The sequence below is a fragment of the Lygodium microphyllum genome, chromosome 19, assembly GCF_053477565.2.
Source record: "Lygodium microphyllum isolate KBCC chromosome 19, Lygodium_microphyllum_v1.1.10, whole genome shotgun sequence".
NCBI lineage: Eukaryota > Viridiplantae > Streptophyta > Polypodiopsida > Schizaeales > Lygodiaceae > Lygodium > Lygodium microphyllum.
The window spans coordinates 45,183,172-45,204,535 of NC_141153.1; positions in this window are offsets into that span (position 1 = coordinate 45,183,172).

The following is a 21,364-nucleotide window of genomic DNA, read 5'->3' on the forward strand; positions in this document are numbered from 1 at the left end:
GTTAAAGATAAAAATGTATAATCTAGGGAGTATTCTCCATGCCACTTACAAGGTAGGTGAGACTTTACATAAGGATAATGACCATTTGCGTAATGCAAGTGGAGGTGGTTTCTTTGCCACTAGAGCACCCATTCCAGATAGACCTTAGGCTTCCTTTGACAAGAATTACTCTAACCATTGTAACTTTGGTGGTTCACAAAATTATTAGCTCCATGGTGGATAGTCAAATTATGGTGACAAAGAATTTTGGGATATGATTATGAGGGTAAAAGAGAATGAACACTTAAAGCTGAAAATGAAAATTACTCACAAAATTACAGCCATGAAAATATAAAAGTAATGGAGACAAGATTGAGGGTTGAAGATAGGCAAACCCCCCCTCCCCCGAAGGAATGTATTTCTGCTCAACCCTAGTCCCTTAGGGAAGAGCTCAGTTACAATCAACCTGAGAGTGAGGAGAAGTAATTCTCACTCTCACAAGATCATGCAAAGATGTACAAACACACATGCATTATCTATTATGCAATGATAAGAACTGATTTCTTTACAGCATGAGAGAAGAAAGAGGGGAAATCAGCCTTTCTCCATCGTTGAACAGTAGTACATGGATAGGGCTTGCTTCTTGTTGCTAAAATGGAAGAAAGAGCTTGAGAAGGGCCTCGATGATTGGATATTGGTACCCTCCACAATTGAGAGGGGCTTCTCTGACTTCTTATAGCCAGCTTGGGTTCAATCCACACCAAGGTTATCAGAGAGAAATATGATGACTCTTTGCTTAGTGGAGGCATCTCACTTGGTGGTGACCCATTGTGGATTTACACCATATGAGGGTCCCAAACAAGCCTACCTTAGCATCGCCTTTAGAAAACTACACATCCCTTTGATGAGCATCTAAATGTATGAAGTTGCTATCTAGTTTGATTAGAAATAGCATAAAGTCTTAAATAGCCTACACTTATTGCATTGTTGAATGGCACCTAATGGGAAGAGCTAGCATCCATCATTGGGTTAAAGATCCTTGATTTGTTGTGCCTCTATTGCAATGATGAGAGTGTAGGGGTGAGGCAAGAGCTAGACAAGAGCAAATACAAGAGAGATCAAGAGAGCTCGTGTGATCAAAGGAGATTGGAAGAGCACGAGTGTAGTAGGGAGAGCATATGTTGAAGTTTTAAACCCTAAACCCTTTTTGAGCAATCCTTGGTAGTGCAAAATACACATGTACAATCAATGGCCCCTCCATGAAATTAATGTGATTATCCCTTTTAGCTACATTACTAGTCCCTAGGTTTTGGAATCTAGAATTAATGAAAGGGATACTTTTCTAGGCTCTTCTCTTTTTTTATTTGTGTGTGTATGGGGGGAAGGGGCTTAGGATTATCAACCTGCAATACTTTTTATTACATTTTGTTTATCGCCATGTGGCTAATCCACATGCTCTTTTACTCCCATCACACCACCATATTGGCAATGGTAGAGGTTGTCGTTCTCAGTTGTATCCTTGAAGCTCTTGGCCCTACCCTGTGAAGACCAAGGCCTAATTTTGATAGCTATTTTTCCTATTTTTGGTATCTTTGGTATTTTTATAAGCCTAGTTGTCAATGATATGCCTTGTTCGAGATGATATATGCCATTTTTTTACTAGTATCACATACACTACCATTAGATTTTTAGATAGCATGAGACTTAGTTACTCTGCCCTATGCCCCCCCAGCAATCTCTTATGCTCATCATTTACCAATCAAGGGTAATCTTTCTCTCATCTTGATAGGAATCATTGTCTGGCTCCAAGGTTCTAGATGGAGGTTCGTTGCATGATAGCCTTCGTAGGTCTCCCTTATATATTGATACCTTAACGACTCCACCAATCCCCCTTACATTTGAAAATTTCAGCAATGGATAACCGGCCCCTTGCTTGCATGGAAGCCAATCAACTTCACCAATTGTACAAAACTCCAACCCTAGACTTCTCAACTAGTGAGTAGAAGGGAGAGACTTGAAATATTATATAGGATTTGGTAAGATAAACTCGCCAAACATTGTGCGGATGATAACTTTAGATGGAATGATGTACCTATTTCTCTTGCCTCAACTTTAGGCCGACCTAGAATCCAATTGGCCCATGATACTAGTAGCAATGCAGTTGATGTGCACCCCCTCAACTTGAGCATTTTGAATTCTCCCATGTGTATCTTGAATTCCCCCATATGAATCCCAAATTTCCCCATCCTGGATTCTCCCACATGCATCTTGGATTCTTCCATATGCATCTCGGATTCCCCCATTCTTAGTTCCCCCACAAGCACCCTAGATTCCCCTATATGCATCCCAAATTTCCCTATATGTAAAAATTCCTAACTAATGTTATGATATGGAATGTAATGGCCTTCTATACTAGGAGCAATACCTTTCATACTTTTTAATACAAATTATTATTTGCATCATTAAAAATGCTTTAATTATGGCACTCCATGGAAGGAGCACTTTAAAAAGTACTTTAATCATTTAAAAATATCTCATATTAATGCAAAAGTGCTCGATACTCAATCCCCTCACCTTGAATCCACTAATGAAAAGCACTTAGTCCTCCTTAATCCCCATACCCTAACCTCTTTTTCATTAAAATGAACTCCATACGCATTTGTTGAGCCTTTGTACCCTCCATTGGGCCCATTTAAACTATTGATGCTAGGAGTCTACCAACCATTTGTTAAACTTTTCATGCCCTCCATTCCACCCCCAAAAGAAGTAACTATGTGATGACAGTATCAATCATGTTATAAAGCCTTGTTTTGTTTTGTCATGATCTATTTATTGCATGTTCGGTGTTATTATCCTTGAGGCTACCCTTTTCCCAAGGGTAGCCTTTATCACTCCATGGTGACCCTCGTCTAGTGTTCTGATCTTCAATGGTCATCACCAAGCAGTTCTTGGTGGAAACCCTTTGCCTAGGGGTAACCTCTATTTCTCAATGGTGATCCTCATCTATTGTCCTTATCATTGAGGGTCACAACCAAGCGTCTCATGGCTACCCTTTGCCCAGTGGTAGCCTCTATTGCTCAATGGTAACCCTCATCCAATGTCCTTATCATCGAGGGTTACCACCAACCAGCCATGGCTACCCTTTTCCCAGCAACCTCTATCGCACAGTGGTGACCCTCATCCGATGTCCTTATCTTCTATGGTCACGACCAAGTGGCTTGTTGGACAATTCTTTGCACATGGAAACCTCTATCACTCAGTGGTGGTCCTCGTTTAGTATTTTGGTCTTCGATGGCCACCACCAAGTAGCTTGGGGTGCCCTTTGCCTAGGGACTAGTCTCTATCACTTGGTGGTGACCCTCGTCCAGTGTCCTTGTCTTCTATGGACACCACCAAGCGGCCCATGGCAACCCTTAGCCTAGGGACAACCTCTATCGCTTATTAGTGGTAACCCTCATCTAGTGTCCTTATCTTCTATGGCCACCACCAAGCAGCTCGTGGCAACCCATTCCACAAGGTAGCCTTCATCGCTTGATGATGATCCTCATTCAATGTCTTGGTCTTCAATGGTCACCACCAAGTGGCTCGTGGTGACCCTTTACCTAGGGGTAGTCTCTATCGTTTAATGGTGATCCTCATCTAGTGTGCTTGTCATTGAGGGTCATCACCAAGGGTTTCATGGAAACCCTTTCCCAAGCACAACTTCTATCACTTAGTGGTGACCCTCATCCTTTTCCTTGTCTTCGAGGGTCACAACTAAGCGGTCCATAAATATAATGTAGCAATCTCTGTGGCTCCATGGTGACTCTTTAAGGTTTATGTTTCAAGGTTCATGGCATGCCCAGGTCCCTCCCGTAGAGGATGCAAAAGATATTAGGCTCACCACGCAGTGCTTAGTAAGCTACATAAGATAGAGACACAAATGCAACTTGCAATACCACACTTGCCCTTTCAAAGATTGGCCTAGGAAATATGTGATCGTTGGGCCATAGACATGTTATGGACCATCTTGGAAATTTTCACACTCACAAGAGATTGCCAAAGACTTTCTCATCAAATTTCTTTAAGACATATTTTTCTCACAACCCATTTCCATAGGTTGACAGTCATGCCTAGAGATTTTGACAAGTTGCGCCACTTGAGACTCTAATATAATAGGCTTCTAAATCCTATGGAGATCTCAGGCCATTGCATGTGGGAAATTCTTACTACCCTGCCAACGACGAGCTAGGCCAAGATCCCTCGATAGACATCAAAGGGATATACGATTATAGAGATCACTAGTAGAGAAAAAGAGCCCAAGTCTAAGACAGAGCCCACCAAACTGCATCGACACTTGCAAAGAACATAAACAACACCGCAGTCCCTGGATAGAACCCCAACATGCTGAGCCCCATGAGCCTACCTAGCCCACTAAGCCCCATGATTCCAAGCCTCATCCCCAACCCTGAATCCGAGCCCCGTGAGCCCATTGACCCCTAGCCCAAGGCCCAGCCCAAGCCCCATCCCCAACCCTAAGCCCAATCCTAGCCCCATGAGCCCACTGACCCCTAGTCCAAGGCCGAGCCCAATCCTAGCCCCATGAGCCCGAGCCCCACAAGCTTGAGCTTGAAGCCTAAGTGTTCCACAAGCCTGAGCTCAAGGCCTAAGTGCCCTTGTCCCACAAGCTTGAGTCACATGACCAAATGCCCCCATCCCATAAGCCCCAGGCCCATGCCCAAGCCTAAGAGTCCATGTACCACAACCGTGCCATCCTTGATGAGTATGTGACCATGTTGTTGTGCAAAGAGATCCCCACTGAGGTTGTTATATCCTTGAGAGGAAATCAATTATAGGTTGAGCTCAACGATGTCGACATTTAGGTGCTCTCTCTCATCCTAATAAAGAAATGTTGACTGAATCCATCATGGTTGCCCTATTGGGGGTAAAGGTGCATGTACCTAGCCACTCATATATTACGTACGCTAACATTGCCCGCACTATGTATTAGTTACCTACACATATGTACCTTGCAGGTGGTGGGCACCTATTACGATCACTTCATTCTTTATTCTTTCAGTGATATTTGAATAAAGGGAAGGCGGATCGCACATTGTGATTGTTGGAGTTCCCACACACACACACACACACACACACACTCTCTCTCTCTCTCTCTCTCTCTCTCTCTCTCTCTCCACCATAGCTCTTGCTTATGCTCTGTGCTTCCACTTCAGGGCTCACTCCCTTCAATTGGTATTAGAGCCATATTCCTTGAGAGCTCAAGCCCCGGACCCCAACTTTGTGGAGAATACCTACAATTCAAAGTTTTCATGGTAGCCATGGCTCAGCTTGAAGTGGCATGTATTATGGTTCACTTGCTTCCCAACTAGTTTAGGCATGTCTCGGAGCTTCATTGAGCTCCCCTCTCAGATTTGATCCATCCCACCTCATCTTCAGCTCTTGGCATTGCTCCTGGCCTTGGGCAATCACTTGGTATCGTACTCGAAACCTTTGGCATGAGTTTTGGCATCAGTTAGAGCTCCTGGATTCAACCATTAGCTCATAGTTTATGAGAGTTTATTGTAATACAATTCTGGACAACCCTTCACTCATTGTCTAGAGGTCACTTGTGCTTCTCAGGATGTCTATTTGATGCCTATCATTTGGGGATGCTATGTCAATGTCTTGGAATGCTATTGGACTGATTTGACAACTCATTTTACTCAGTTGTATAGAGGTTTTCAAAGATGTAATAAGCACAGTTGAATGCTATTTTGTTAGAGAAACTTCATGCCTATTGCTTGTTGATGCTTACTGACTACTCTGTATGCTACATTGATGTCTATGGTTGATGCCACATACTTGGCTATGCTTTTTGAATGCTCTTGGGTTGAGATTGAATCTCGGTCTCATTGAATTTGATTGTCATTTCTCATAGCAAGCATTCATTTGAGACACTTTATGCATCTTATCATTAGATGATACATGAACAATTAGTTAGATGTATTCTGATATGGATGCTACATTCTTGGTTGTGTTATGTGTGTTATGATGGACATTAAACTTTGCATTTGACTTGCACTTGAGCTATCTTGGAGCTTGGATACATAACATTGGCTATCACTTATCTCATTGGATTCTATACTAAGAGCTTTACTGACTACATTAGGTTTCATGGTCTTGATGTCTACTACTTGGACCTTGGATGTATGGATGCCACTCACATGAGGTTTTGAGCTTTGCTTGCTCATTTGGCATTCAAATTTTGTTCAAGTGGGAGCCACTACTTAACACTTTGATGCACTACAACACATTTGATTATATAGTTGAGCTTGAGTGGAGTCTCTCTTATGTAATGCTTGAAGGGAGGTGAGCCCTGAAATGGAAGCACAAGTGAGAGCAAGAGCTATGGTGGAAGGAGCAAGAGCAAGAGAGAGAGAAACACACAATGTGGGAACTCCAACAGTCACAATGTGTAATCTATCTTTCCTTTATTTAAATGTCACTGAAAGAATAAACAATGAAGTGACAATGATGGGTGCCCATCACCTGTAGTGTACATATGTGGGTACTGTCAGTGTAGTAATACACAGACGGCTAGAGAGAGGTGTCTTTATCCCCAATAACCTCCCACTTAAAGGTGAATCTACCTTAGTGAGGAGTGGAAAAAAGAAAAATAAAAGACAGTACAACATATACATAGATACAATAGGATGAGGAAAGATGTCATCTCATCCAATGCCCATCAACCTCCTAAGGAAGGCAAAGTGCTTTGTAGAGAGGCTTTTCGTGAGTAAGTCTATAGGATTCTAGTCACTTTTTGAGATCTTGACAAGGTCAACAAACCTGTCCACAATGACCTCACGAATGAAGTGATACCTCACCTCAATGTGTTTCATCTTCGCATGGAAGACCAGATTCTTGGCTAATTAGATAGCACTCATAGAATCCGAATGTAGTGTAGGGATAGCAACTGCAATACCAAGGTCAACAACCAAATGACCTAAACAAATGGCCTTCTTGCAAGCCTTAGTGGCGACAATATACTCGACCTCTGGTAGTAGAAAGGGCCATGTGTTTCTACACCCTGGACATCCATGAAATAGCACCTCTAGCAAAAGTGAACACATAGCTAGAAGTAGACTTTGTTCTATCTGCATGTCCTACATAGTCAGAGTCAGTGTATCCTATGACTCGTGTATCCTAGCTACTATAACATATGCACATATCAGCAATTCCCTTCAGGTATCTCATGATACTCTTTGCGGCATCCCAATGCCTCTTGCTAGGTGTAGCCATATGTGTGCCACAACACCAACTGCAAATGCAATATTTGGACGGGTGGCTATCACAGCATACATAAGACTAACCACTGCAGATGCATAGAGAATTTTGGTCATCTCGGTCCTCTGCTCATCTGTTTATGGACAATCGGCCTATGATACCTTCACATGAGAAGGTAATGGACATCCAATATACTCCTTCTATGTGGCAGATAGAGTAGTCTTACTTCCCTGAGACCTTGTCACGTGCAATGTGTATACCAAGTATATGAGAGGCTTATCCCAGATCTTTCATCTCAAAGCTCTTCTTGCATCTAACTCATCATGAGCTTTCCATGTCTCTGCTAAAAGCATGTTATCCACAAAGTACCAAAATCAGTAATGAACCATCACAGACTTTCTTCGTATACAAATACGGATCCATACCACTACGGCTGTAGCCTTGTGGATTGCATGAATGCATCAAATTTGTGGTACCATTTCCTAGGTTCCTTCTTCAAGCCATAAAGACTCTTCCTTAATCTGCGCACTAGGTGTTCCCTACCAAGCTCTACAAAGCCCTTAGGATGCTCCATGTATATCGCATCATGCAAGTCCCCATGTAAGAAAGTTGTATTGACATCCAACTAATACAATTCCAAGTTCAGATGTGCAGCCAAAGCTAAGACTAAGAATAGGGTGGTCATCTTAACCACATGATAGAATATCTCATCAAAGTCAACACCATTCTCCTGCTTAAAATCCTTTGCAATCAATCTGGCCTTGTATGTCGGCTTAGGGTATCCAAGGGTACTTTTTAGCTTGTAAACCCACTTGCAAGGCAAAGCCCTCTTGTCACTAGGCAAGAAAACCAAATTCCATATATGATTCTTATGCAATGAGTCAATCTCAGACTGCATAGCTCTCTCCCAGGTCTGATTGTCACCCCTGCGCATAGCCTCATCATAGGTGAGAGGAACTCTGGCATATGTAACCAATACATAATTTATGGAGGGCTCATAACGGTCAGGAGGTCATTTATCTCTAGTAGAATGCCTCAATCCAGGGTGTTCTTGCATGTCCAACATCCTATCTAACATCCTCGCCATGAGCATCAATTGCTATTGCAGGCTATCCAACTAGTTGTACGGGAGCAGGTGGCTCCTCCTGAAAAATAACCCTATGTATCGCATCAACTTTCTCAAGCTGCCTATGCATTTTTTCATCATGGAACACAACATCATGGTTGCGAATCACTTTTCATGCTTGCGAATCCCAAAGACGATATCCCATCTCACCTGCATCTCCATAGCCAAGGAAAATGCATTTCACACTTTTAGAATCCAGCTTATTGCATTTGTCCTTGGGCACATGACAAAATGTCTCACATCCAAAGACACGCAAATGAGTATAAGAGGAAGGCTTTCCTATCCATGCCTCCTTTGCAACTTGGAAGTTAATACCACTACAAGGAAATTGATTAATGATATATGTAACATTACTAAACTGCCTTAGCCCAAAAATGCTGCAGTAAGCTAGTCTGGCTAAGCATGTTACGGGGACCCTTTCTTGGACAGTCCTATTCATGTGCTCAGCCATACCATTTTGGGGAGGGGTGTAAGGGGTGATCAACTAACGCTTAATACCCTACTTGTTACGAAACTGCTCAAAGGCATAGATGTACTCACCCCCATTATTGATCCTTAGGCATTTCGGCCTATGCCCAGACTGATTATTTGTGAGATCAAGCCAACGTTGAAAGACGGCCAAGACATCGGTTTTTCCTTATGGGATAAGCCCAAACCTTATGTGAATAATCATCAGTAAATGTGACAAAGTACTTCGCACCGCACTATGAGAGGCTAAATGAGTGATTAGCCAAGGATGCATCCAACTTACTGTCACATAATGTTTACACAAGCCATTCTAGCATAGTACTAGATTGCTCAATCTCTACTCTCTCATCAAGAAGTGCATCATTCATCTCTGCATCAAAAATACGCTAATCTACATTATCAAGAGAAACATGCATTGGTTGAAAAACTACCTCATTTGGAACTACATATGATGGCATACCACTAATAAGAGGTAACAAAGTTTCATATATATCTTGTGAGCATACAATAGTATCTTTCACAAAGACAATATCCATCCTTACTACCCTTGAAAGGAGGAAGCATCCAAAAGCATGCAGGTTAAGCACAATCTCCTAGTAGACAATATTGTCCCAAAGCTTTGTCCGTGCATCATTTTCCTAGATTTGAACATTGAAAAACATTCCAATCATGCATAGAACCTGCCTAGCCAACATCATAGTCCCAAGCAACACAATTGGTTGCCACACTGATCTGCATAATAATTGAGTGGAAGCCTTTCCTATTAAAATAATCTTTGTGGTTTTCTCTTGGGGCAATGATGGGTATATGACTACCATCTACTGCACCAACAACATACAGTATACCTCAAAGGTGAAATGCATTTGTATATTTTTGCACTTGTTGTGATGTTGGCTACTTTATGTACATACCATGCAATCCAGATGCAGCCAGTACATTGCAAAAGTCCAGAACAACCAACTGTGTAAACGAAGTTGGCTAGTCATTTGATCTTGCTTGATCTTCGAAGGCTCATTGGAGCCAATGTCTTCTTGAGTGTGCTCACCTGGATCATTGGAGATCGATGTAGTGTTGTCTTCTAGAGAAGACAACCCACCAATAGATGAGGCATGTGCATCGCTAACAACACTGGCACGATTCCACATATATTCATCCACAAGATCATACCATTGGTAAGTGATGGATTGTGGGCCTTATCCTTTCTGTATGACTCATAGACGCATCCCCAACGTTTTTTGCATGCCTCACCATCTTTGTCGAACTCCAAAAATAGCAATGCTAAATGTGTGGCTACCTTGGACCATATATCTACTCCTTGCTTTAATGGCTTTGAGAACTCTACACTCATGGATCCTCGGATGTGAATGAGTTGTATTGTCTATGCATCCTTCCACTGAGAAAACTGTTTTTTTGTGGTTGTTGAATGATCTTTTGTCTTGGGTGCATCTTCCCTGATTCTTTCCTTTCCACACCCTCTTTGGTTTAGGAGTTTTTGGTGCATCAGACTACGATGAAGTTCACCATGGTGGACGTTGTTTGTTGGCATTTTCAGAATGTGGCACCATTGGTACTTGGGTCTGAACCATGTTAACCTTGTTACATGTGTCCTGGATTGCATCACGTGAACTTACTGCTTGAGGTTCTTGTTGTGGTGTGCCAAGGGGCCATGTTGAGGACTATGTGGAATTGGATGAAGAATAATATTATTGTGTATTGTTGTGGATTCCTCTATACCTAACTATCTTGGTCGTGGGAACAGTGTGAATTGAGGAGGACAAAGATTGATTAAAGGAGGGTGGTTTGGAAACACATTTAGAGGAATACCACTACCCACACTATGGCTTGGAATGTGGCTTGGAACACCCACACTTTGGCTTGAAAAGTGCATAACGTCATTACTGCTTATTGCATCCTAGCTCATTTGAGACACGAACTGTTGCAACTCCTCCATGGGAGTACTTTCTTGTGAATCCATCCAGCTCCATCTTACGCATGAAAATAACGAAATTATTTTAAAATTTGCTTATAATGTGGAAAGTATAGTTGAAAATAATTACAAAGGAACGAGTTGTAGCGCTTTACTATGCTCCATGCATTCACTTGTTTTTTATCAATATAGTTATTTACAATATGTGGATGGACTAAGAGATTTATTGTTCTTTAAATAACTGATCCATTATTGTTCTTTACTTAACTTTATGAGACAATCTATATACAAGATCATTGTATGCATAACTTTATGAGACACGGATTTAAATCATGCATAATCAATGTATGCATAACCAATTTGGAACAATTCAATCTATAGATCTAGCATTGGTAACATTGATCGTAATGTCTACATGAATAAACATGCTTAAACTAAAACAATTTTATGCATAACTTTATGAGACAATTTGTATACAAGATCATTGTATGCATAGCTTTATGAGACAATCAGTGTATGTATAACTTTATTAGACAATATCAATGTATGCATAATAAGAGTACGCATAGCTTTACGAGGCATTCTATATACATAATCATTGTATAATTAGGGCCACTACACACCCAAACGTGGCCACCCAAGTCCACCAACACCACGGGCCAATAGGAAGGAGCCAATATGAAAAAAGGCCTTAGTGTATATACATATTCAAATCAAGTATCATAATCTACACATTATCAGCTTATACCAAATCTTGTATGATAATCTATACATAATGAGTTTATACATAATCAGTGTATACATATTCAAATCGTGTATGACAATCTATACATAATCAGTGTATGCATAACTTTATGAGACAATCTATATACATAATCATTGTATAATTAGTGTATACATATTGAAATTAGGTATCATAATATGCACATTATCAGCTTATACAAAATCATGTATGATAATCTATACATAATCAATGTATACATATTCAAATCATGTATGACAATCTAAACATAATCAGTGTATACATAATCGGTGTATACACATTCAAATCATGCAAGACTAGTCTAGACACAATCAAATGAAGCATAACCCGTTTGTACAATATCAATATATGTATAATCAATAGAAGCATGATGAATTTGACAACATTCAATTTATAGATTGGGCTTTAATCAATTCATTAATGGATCAGTCATGCAATCCATTGACCCCAATGCAAGATAACCCAATGCAAGAGAAAAAATGGGGGACAATACGTTTAGATTGGTTAATACTTGAAAAGTAGATATGTATAATCAATATATGCACAACAAATTCGACAACATTCAATTTATAAATTGGGCCTTAATCAATTCATTAATGGATCAATCATGCAATCCATTGATCCCAATGCAAGAGAAAAAATGGGGGACAATACGTTTAGATTGGTTAATACTTGAAAAGTAGATATGTATGGATTGGTCATGCAATCCAACAACCCCAATGCAAGAGAGACAACCTACTACACAAACCTACACATACTATTTTGAAACATTTGTAACACTATCCAATTCATTCCATGATGGTGGTAGCAATTAATTTAAGTCACCATGAATTTTGAATTGAACTTTGAACGATAAAAAATTAAAAACGTATTCATTAGCTGAAGGGAAATCAAAGTGCAATCTACCTAGTATCAAAGCAGGGTGGCTCTTTCAATATGAATCAAATAGACTTCTAGCAAAGGCAGCACCACTACAAGAAGGCAATCTAGATTTTGAAATAAGTAGGCAAAATCTGGTCTTAAGTCTTATTACATCAATTACATGTCCTAAATTCAAAAAATTATAGAAATATATTGTCCAATTCAGCCCATGATGATGGTAGCAAAAGTAAAGATATGGGGATAAATTTCAATAGTCATCATGAATTCCGAACTGAACTTTGAGCTATGAAAAATTAGAAACATATTCATTAGCTGAAGGGAAATCAAAGAGCAATCTACCTAGTGTTAAAGCAGGGTGGCTCTTTCAATATGAATCAAATAGACTTCCAAAATCAAATATTTACATGTCCTCAATTCAGTGAATAACAAAAGTGTAATTCATGTATTCTCACTATTGCATTCATTACAAAATGACTTCCTATTGTTATTTTCAAAATTTTGATAGGGGCTACTGCAAATGTGAGATGACAAGGGGTACCCTGTTAAAAAAGGTAGCTTATAAATCTACATGATGGAGAGGGATTGATGGAAATCTTGCAAGCACATTACCTGAAATGGATGCCTTAGATGTTTTCCTTAGAGGGATTCAAAACATTGATGCATGATGCATGTAAGAGAGAGAGAGAGAGAGAGAGAGAGAGAGAGAGAGAGAGAGAGAGAGAGAGAGAGAGAGAGAGAGAGAGAGAGAGAGAGAGAGAGAGAGAGAGAGAGAGAGAGAGAGAGAGAGAGAGAGAGAGAGAGAGAGAGAGAGAGAGAGAGAGAGAGAGAGAGAGAGAGAGAGAGCATACATGTGATAGATGAGATCACACCCTACAAGCACCTACAAACAGAAAAAATGAAGCCATGCATTAGCTCAACATAGATGGACTGCACAAACAACATGCAAAAAAAATCACAAGCATGGCTTCCCACCTAATCAAGAGAGATAAACACATGCATGGCTTCCCACCATGTTTATACAACAGCAGTGTCAACAACGGCTACTTCATAGTGGGAAGGAGAGGGAGGGAACCGACACGCTATAGGTGATTGGTGAGAGAGATGGAGGGACCCGACCTAGAGGCCTGCGAACAAACTTAGACATAGGAGCTCCCCCGCCTCTATGGAAGGCCGAAACAGGGCGGGAGGAGCATTCAATACCCCCCCGCCTCCCGTTTACACAATCTACGCTATTGGTGGAGGAGGAGATAGATGAAATAGGGTGGGCAAGATCCCTCGCCCTATGGAAGGCCAAAACAAAGGGGGGGGCACCATTCAATGGGCCCCCCTTTGAGCCCAAGCATTTGTCATTGTTGGTGTGTAAACCCATGGCACACACTTTCACTAAAGGGCCCCTTTACACATGGTCTCTCATCTGTGTGTTAACAACTCTAAAGCACTTAAGAGAAATGAATATGAAAGAAGGTCAAGTAGGCAAACACCCAAGTCTATATGCAGGGTTCTACCACACACATAACCTTATCTTCAGATTTCTTCTTTTCTCTCTTTCCTTCTTGGCATTATCATGGTCCCTTGCACATGTATCAATATCTTGGGTTCTTCATCAACAATGAATAATGAATCAAGTCACTGAATATAACTCATGATGTTTAGGACCTAGGTCATCATGCAAATTGTGCTTAGCACATTGATTTGAACATTCATATTTTAGAATTATTGATAGTAATAATATTAAAAATAATTTTTGATTTATAAAATTTATCATATTCATAATTAAAATTATAGGATTGATACTTTTATTAAAATTAATGCTAAAATTAATATATTAAAGGATAAACTCAAGAAAATATAATCAAAATTAAAACTAATGAATTATATTTTTTATTTCTTATCACAAGATATAATATCATGTATATCCAAATATAAAAATTTTAAGGTAGTTATTAATACATGTGAGATATTTTTATTAATAAAGTAGCTAGTACTATTAGAAATAAATCTTCATTTCGTTTATGTTTAAAAAGGGATTATCAATGTTAATAAAAATAAAAGGATTTCAAACGTAAGAATCCATACAAACTCATTAGGAGCAATAAAAATGGGTTGGAACACATTTTTATTAAGGAAAAGTTTTCCCACAAATATAACAGTAAAACATGTTTATAAAATGAGCCATATGTCCACCAGGGGGGGGGGGGGGAGAAAAATAGGCAAGTTATTATCAAAATTTATTTAAAATTATTGTAGCCATCTACAAATTACAAATGATGAAGTCTAAATAATGGAGGGTGGGAAATAGCAAGTATGGAATTATTCTCATTGGCACTCAAATGACACCACCACAACCAAACACGTGTGTGAGACCCTAAAAACAAAAATTATAGACTAAAACCTACATGTAAAAGCTAGCACAAACATAATACAACTTTTTGAATTATTATATGGAAAAATGGGACAAAGTCAACTTATTGTGAAGGAATGTTTGTCAAAATTAGTATTAGAATTTGGTTGTGATTTCCAAAATAAAAAATGATATATAATTTTTTATTAATTCTAAGCTTCTATTTGTTGTTAGATTGGAATAATGGTGATACACCTCTCTTAGAGCTTTGTTGTAGCCCCATCACCCCAAGCCAATGAGAACTACTTAATGTGGCAATTGATCATATCTTAGGTAGGGGTCCTATAGTAGAAAGATTCCCCCTTAAAATCCAGTGAGGCATATTGCGAAGAACTTGGCTATATGAATCTCATTTCTAGCAATCCTTGATTTTCTTAGCCAATTCTATTGATTGATTAGTAATGACTATTTTAACAAGAAAAGAAAATGGATGTGTGCTAAGGATATTATAAGAAAAGCACTTTCCAAAGAGCTTTAACATATCAATGACAAAACTTAGAGTTAGGTTCAAATTCAATAGGATGGTTAACTACTCTCTTTAAAGGAAGGGACGTTGGCACTTGAAATACCTCCTCGTACTCCCCTAATAATGCTTTAACGGCTTCCTTTGAACCCTTGGAATGATATGCATGTTCTTTATTGAGATGCAAGAAAAATATTTGGGGCCTCTTCTTGACCTACTTTTTGAGATGTTTGGCTATTATAAGCTAAAAATCTATATTTTGGACTCCCTCACGATGTATCACCTATCCATCTCACATAAATTCCATACAAGGCTAAGGAAAGTCCATAGTGATCTTGCCTAACTACAAAAGCCAATCACAACCCAAAAAAATATCTATGGGACTTGATTCCAAGGCCATGAGATCTATCAATTTAACATAATTTTTAACCAAATATGAAGGCATATGTGAGCAAATTTAGGTGTTGATTTCCTCATCTCCACTTACTTTCCTCATCTCCACTTACTACTTGAATTTTGATGGATTTTTGTAAATTTGTGGGAAAGCATTTTAACCGATCCATTGCTTGCTTGTTTACAAAGCTATGACTACCCCACTATAACCAATCTATAGACAACTTTGCCATGAATGCTGCCCTAAATTCTAAGTGTGGTGGCTTGATCATTAGGGGGATGAGTGGTGTAAGAAGGAGACAGGAGAAGTTGACAAAGAAGAGGATGCAAACAAGGATGGAGGTGGGCATGCTAATGAGGACTACACAAGGAGGAGAAAAAGGGAGGGGATGTGGTGGGCATGACAACATTTAATTTTACTAGATCTTAAGGGGGGGCTCCTCCCTTACTAACTTAAGGTTTTTTCTATTTAATGAAAAATTATATAATTAATATTATTTGCTATTATTTTTATGAGTTATTTGTTTACTTAATTGACTTAGATAACTACTAACTATTGTAACTAACTAACTACGCTACACTAACTTATCAAACAAACCCAACTAACTTCCCCCTTTATTAACAAAGATTCTTGATGGTGCTGGTAATTTGTTCAATAAATGAGCGGGGCAAGACAACCTATATGATATCACAACTCTTATAGCTACTAGTGGGAAAGACATTAGTAAGCTCTAGCATGAGTGATTTGGTCACATCAACTTTGTTGTGCCCAAAGAAATGCCAAAGCTTGGGATTGTTGCACACTTACCTAACTTTACTAAAATGCTTCTAACATATGAATTATATTTCCTAGTGAAGAAACAAAGAAACTCATTTCCAAAATAGAGTAACAATCAAGCAAAGACTCCTCTAGAGCTTGTATATGTTCATCTCTATCGCAAGATGATGACTCAAGCTTTAAGATGATCTTCATGTTTTATGCTATTTAATCGATGGCTATAGTAGAAATGTGTGGGTGTATCTTCAAGATAAGGTTGAAGTATTTGGAAATTTCAAATTGTAGCATAGTTTTATGAATAATGAAAGTGGCAAGAAGATTAAGAAATTACATATTGATCGTTAAGGAGAGAGCACTTGTAATGAGTTTGTTGGCTACTTGAAGGATAATGCCACCGAGCCCAACTTGCAACTACCTACACATCTCACCAATGGTGCATGTTAAAGGAAAAAGTATTGCTAAATTCTTTTTTCGTGTGAAGCAAGCAAGACAACAATATACACCATCAATCAAAACTACATTAAGGCATTGAAGGAAAAAACACCTCATGTGGTAAGAAGCCCTCTCTGATATATTTAGGACATTTGAATGTGAGACTTATATGTTCATGTTCTAGATGAGAAAATAATCAAACTAGAAGCCAAAATCTAGAGACTTGTATTTCTTGGTATAGCTAAGAATCTAAAGCTTACCAATGTCTAACTATGAGGCTAAGAAGGTGATTGCCAAGCATGATGTGGTACCAATTCATAGAGTAGCCACATGTGCTAGAGGACAAAGGGTCCTCTACATTTCAAAGAATTATTTTAACCTACTACTACACCAAACACTGGAGTCCCTATAAAGGGGGTTTGAAAGAGGATTGCGCCATGGGGGAGGGGGGGAGCTCTTAAATGATGAACTTCATCCACCAAGACAACTAACTATGTACTACAAGGGAGGCCACTTCTCAATCAAGCAAAGTAGCCCTTTGATGAAAATAATCCAACTTTTATAATTGAGGAGGAGCCACCTATCAATGGACTATGAAGGTCAAAGAAAGCTCTTGAACACATTGTCAATATAGCCTTGCTAGCTAAGATAATACAAGTTTAAATTTTGATGAGGCTACAATTAACCCAAAGTGGAAAGTTTCCTTGTAACCAAAGCATTGTAGCATCATAAAAAATCAGACCTAGGACCTAGTTGATCAACAAGAAATAGGAAAGTGATTGGTACAAAAAAGGTTTAGAAGACCAAGTACTAATCTGTTGGGTCTTTGGAGAAGTACAAGGCTCAACTTGTACAAAAGGCTCCTCACATATAAAGTTTTTTATTTTCAAGAGACCTTTACAACCATGGCTAGGATGTCCACTATTCATGCAAGGCTAGCATTCGTTGCCCATAAGAAGGTGTCGATCTTTCAAATAAATATGAATATGTATCCTTGAATGGACACCTCAAGGAGAAGATATATGTGACCACCACCTTAGTTTGAGGTTCCCATTCAAGTAAACAAGATTCTAGGCTTAGAAAGACACTATAAGGGCTAAAAGGGGCCCCAAATGTGTAGTAGCAAAGGATAGATAGATTTTCAAAAGTTTTTAGTTTACTCAATTTAGTGCTTTTGATGCTAAGTTGCATGTTTAGGAAACATTGCAATTTTTAAGTGGTGATCTATATGGAGATGACTTAATCACCACAATAGATCATGCATGCATATATTTCAAAAGACCAATGAAAGTTAAGTTCTAGGTTTTAAATGACTACTTTGGGCTTATGCAACTATTATTTATATTGGGGAGGATGTATTGAGTCTAGAAAATCAATTTTATATTGCTTCTCATTTGCATAAAAAATATTCTCTTGGAACATCAAGAAAAGACCCATAATATGCATTATCTTGACGGAGTACAAGGCAACATGTTTTGCTTCTTAATCAAGACGCAATTTATCTAAGGACAAATTTGGGAGACATGGGAAGTTCCATTGATCATCAAGAACTGGGACAATTAGAGTAGTGATTGGGACCATTTGTTTCATGCCTACTGTAGTGATTTCATATCAGTATGTGTGGGAGCTTATTGAGGATGGAATTCCTAAGTTGAAGTATTGTTCTACAAGGGAAATTGTTACCAAGTCTCTTGGGAGTGATTAGTTAGCTTCACATCTTCATCAACTCATTGTTGTCTTGAGCAACTCATGCCCTTTCAAGTAGACATTGAAGGGGGTGTTGGAGGTCAAACCACCTCTCAAATACTTGTAGACCATGAATAGTGCGTTTTAGTATGGTTTTAAATTTAGATACATGAAGGGGTCTACCCTTGTAGACCATATGGTTATGAAATGGCATATGTGGACTTTACTAATATGTCATGTGTGAAAAAGTTGATGAAGATAGTGATTTATACCAACTAACAAGTTATCGGATGTGCCTAATTCCTAGGGTCTCAAGCTAGCCTCAATTTGAGGGTCCTAAGGGAGATAAACAGCCCCCTTGATGAGGATCTATGGGTATCAGTTATTGGGCCTATGGTATAGTGAATATTCATTTCCTTAGAGCATCATATGTAATATATGTAGGCAATGGCCAATGAGCCACTCTGATTGTGTGGAAGATGAGTCAAGGCAAACCACTCATATGTGTCTACAACCAACCAATCTCTAGGGATATATACAGAGACAATGCTACCCTTCAGCACATCATAGCCATTAAGCACTCATGCCTTCTACACTCACTCTCTGCCCAAAACCTATCTAGATCACCATTAAAGCTCGCAAGAGAGCACGAGTGGATAGAGCCTTAAACTATTAGTTGTATCAATTTGGTACAATATAAACTTTTTATTTTCTCCTACCCTCCATTCTACTTGGGCTAAGAGTGATGTTGACAAGTGGTGGTAATAGCAGAGGAAGCAACAATGTGGCTACCCTAATGCAAACTTTGTGAATTTGTCCACTCACCTTCATACAAGGCAAATTTGATGGAAGTTCAAGATTAGTGCCACCTCGAACTCATATGATCTCCTAGATACAGTTTTGGGAGTAATGCCAAGCCAATTACAACACCAGACCTAAGGAATCCCTAGCAACTGAATTCCACCTAATCTAATTATTTTTAGTTCCTAAAAATTAGGAAACTTGGACGCACTCTACAGCATTGCTACTGGTGCATCTAATTCTAGTTTCAGCCTTCTTCTCCACACCTCCAAAGAAGCCATGTTTGGGTCTCACATTTGAGGGACTCAATTCCATGTTAGTAGAGAAGACACAACTAAGCAATTGTGAGATGGAAGCAGTGGTAGAAAAGCTACATTTATCTCATTTTGGACATTGAATGGAGAGTCTACAAAGCTTTTAGATTTGTTCTGTGTACTTGATATCAAGAAAAACTTGCTATGCATAGCCTTGATTGTAGATCATAGACTCAAAATTGTCACAAGCTATAATGAGGACAAAGCTTCTTGATGGTGTTAACAATGTGGTCGACAAAGGAGTGAGGAGAGACAATATATTAAGCTCACAACCCTTACATCCACCATTGGGAAGGCACTACAAAGATTCAGCATAAGTGATTTGGCCACATTATCTTTGTCATGGTCAAGGAAATGCAAAAGACTAGGATGTATAGTGTGATAGGATGAATAATCATCCTATCACACTATACATAGGCAATGCCACCCTCTAGCACATCGTAACTACTGAGTTCTCATGCTTTCTACACTCACTCTACTCCATCCAACATTTGTCTAGATCACCATCAAAGCTCATAGGTGCCCACAGTGCACAAAGCCTTCTTCTATTAATTGTATTAGTTTGGTATAATATCTATAAAAAATTCCTCTCCTATTCTCTCTCTTATATTAGCCTTTCTTGTGTCATGTTTGTTTCAATAGTGGAATGGTACAATTTATTTACATATAAAAACCGTCCAATAAGAAACCTTTAAATGTCATTTAAATAGGCCCCTTTACCTTGCTCTTGAAAATCCAAAAGGGTAGCTATCAACCAAGAAGTATAAAATCCCAATCATATTGATAAGTTTAAAAGAGCAAGTGATTTCTTGTTAAGAATTTCACAATGGCCTAGAGCTACTTAATAGTTATACTAACTAATCCTCGTAGATAATATAGCATTCCCTTGAATGAGAATAGTAATAATTTAAAGCAACAGTAAGCACTTCACCATCTTCCATGGTAAACTATCCACCCCCAATAATGTCAGATATACTCTTTAGCAAGTAGTGACAATAATAGAATGTGAAACTACCTGACATAAGAAGTTAACATAGGAAGGCCATACACTTTATTTCTGTGAAAATAAGAAATTTTCATAGTAGACATTATTGCTATAAAAGTAAGATATGTGCATAGTTCAAATCCAATTAGTATCAACTATAGTGTGATCATGTACTTTTGAACATGTATTCTAGTATGCTTATTCTCTTAGTAAGGTAGACAAATAGAGATATACATTGGTTGAAGAATCCAAGTCTTCTACATCTCTTCGTATTGTTGTCCACATGTTTGATAGCCATTGTAATGGAATAACTATTGACACTTACAATAAGCATTTGGAAGGGATGAGAAGCAGTGTTGTATATGATTAAGAATAAGGTGCATTGCATGTCCACAATAAAGCATCCAAAGATTTTATTTTGTCCATCTCATTGTATACATAATTCAATCCCTATTCTAAGAATAAGTAATCCCCCTTTTAGCTATGCCAATATTTTTCCCACAATCGGCCCATGGAAGAAACTTGTGAAATATATATTGACCATGACTTTAAGGGTCAACCTAGGCTAAGCAAAACCAATAATTTCACATAATAAATATGTGGTTTCAAGTCATAATGTATCCGAAACATTCAACCCCTATATTGACACTCATAAACAAGATCAAGAGCCAAGAATTTGGCCCAAAAGCAAAATGCATAAACA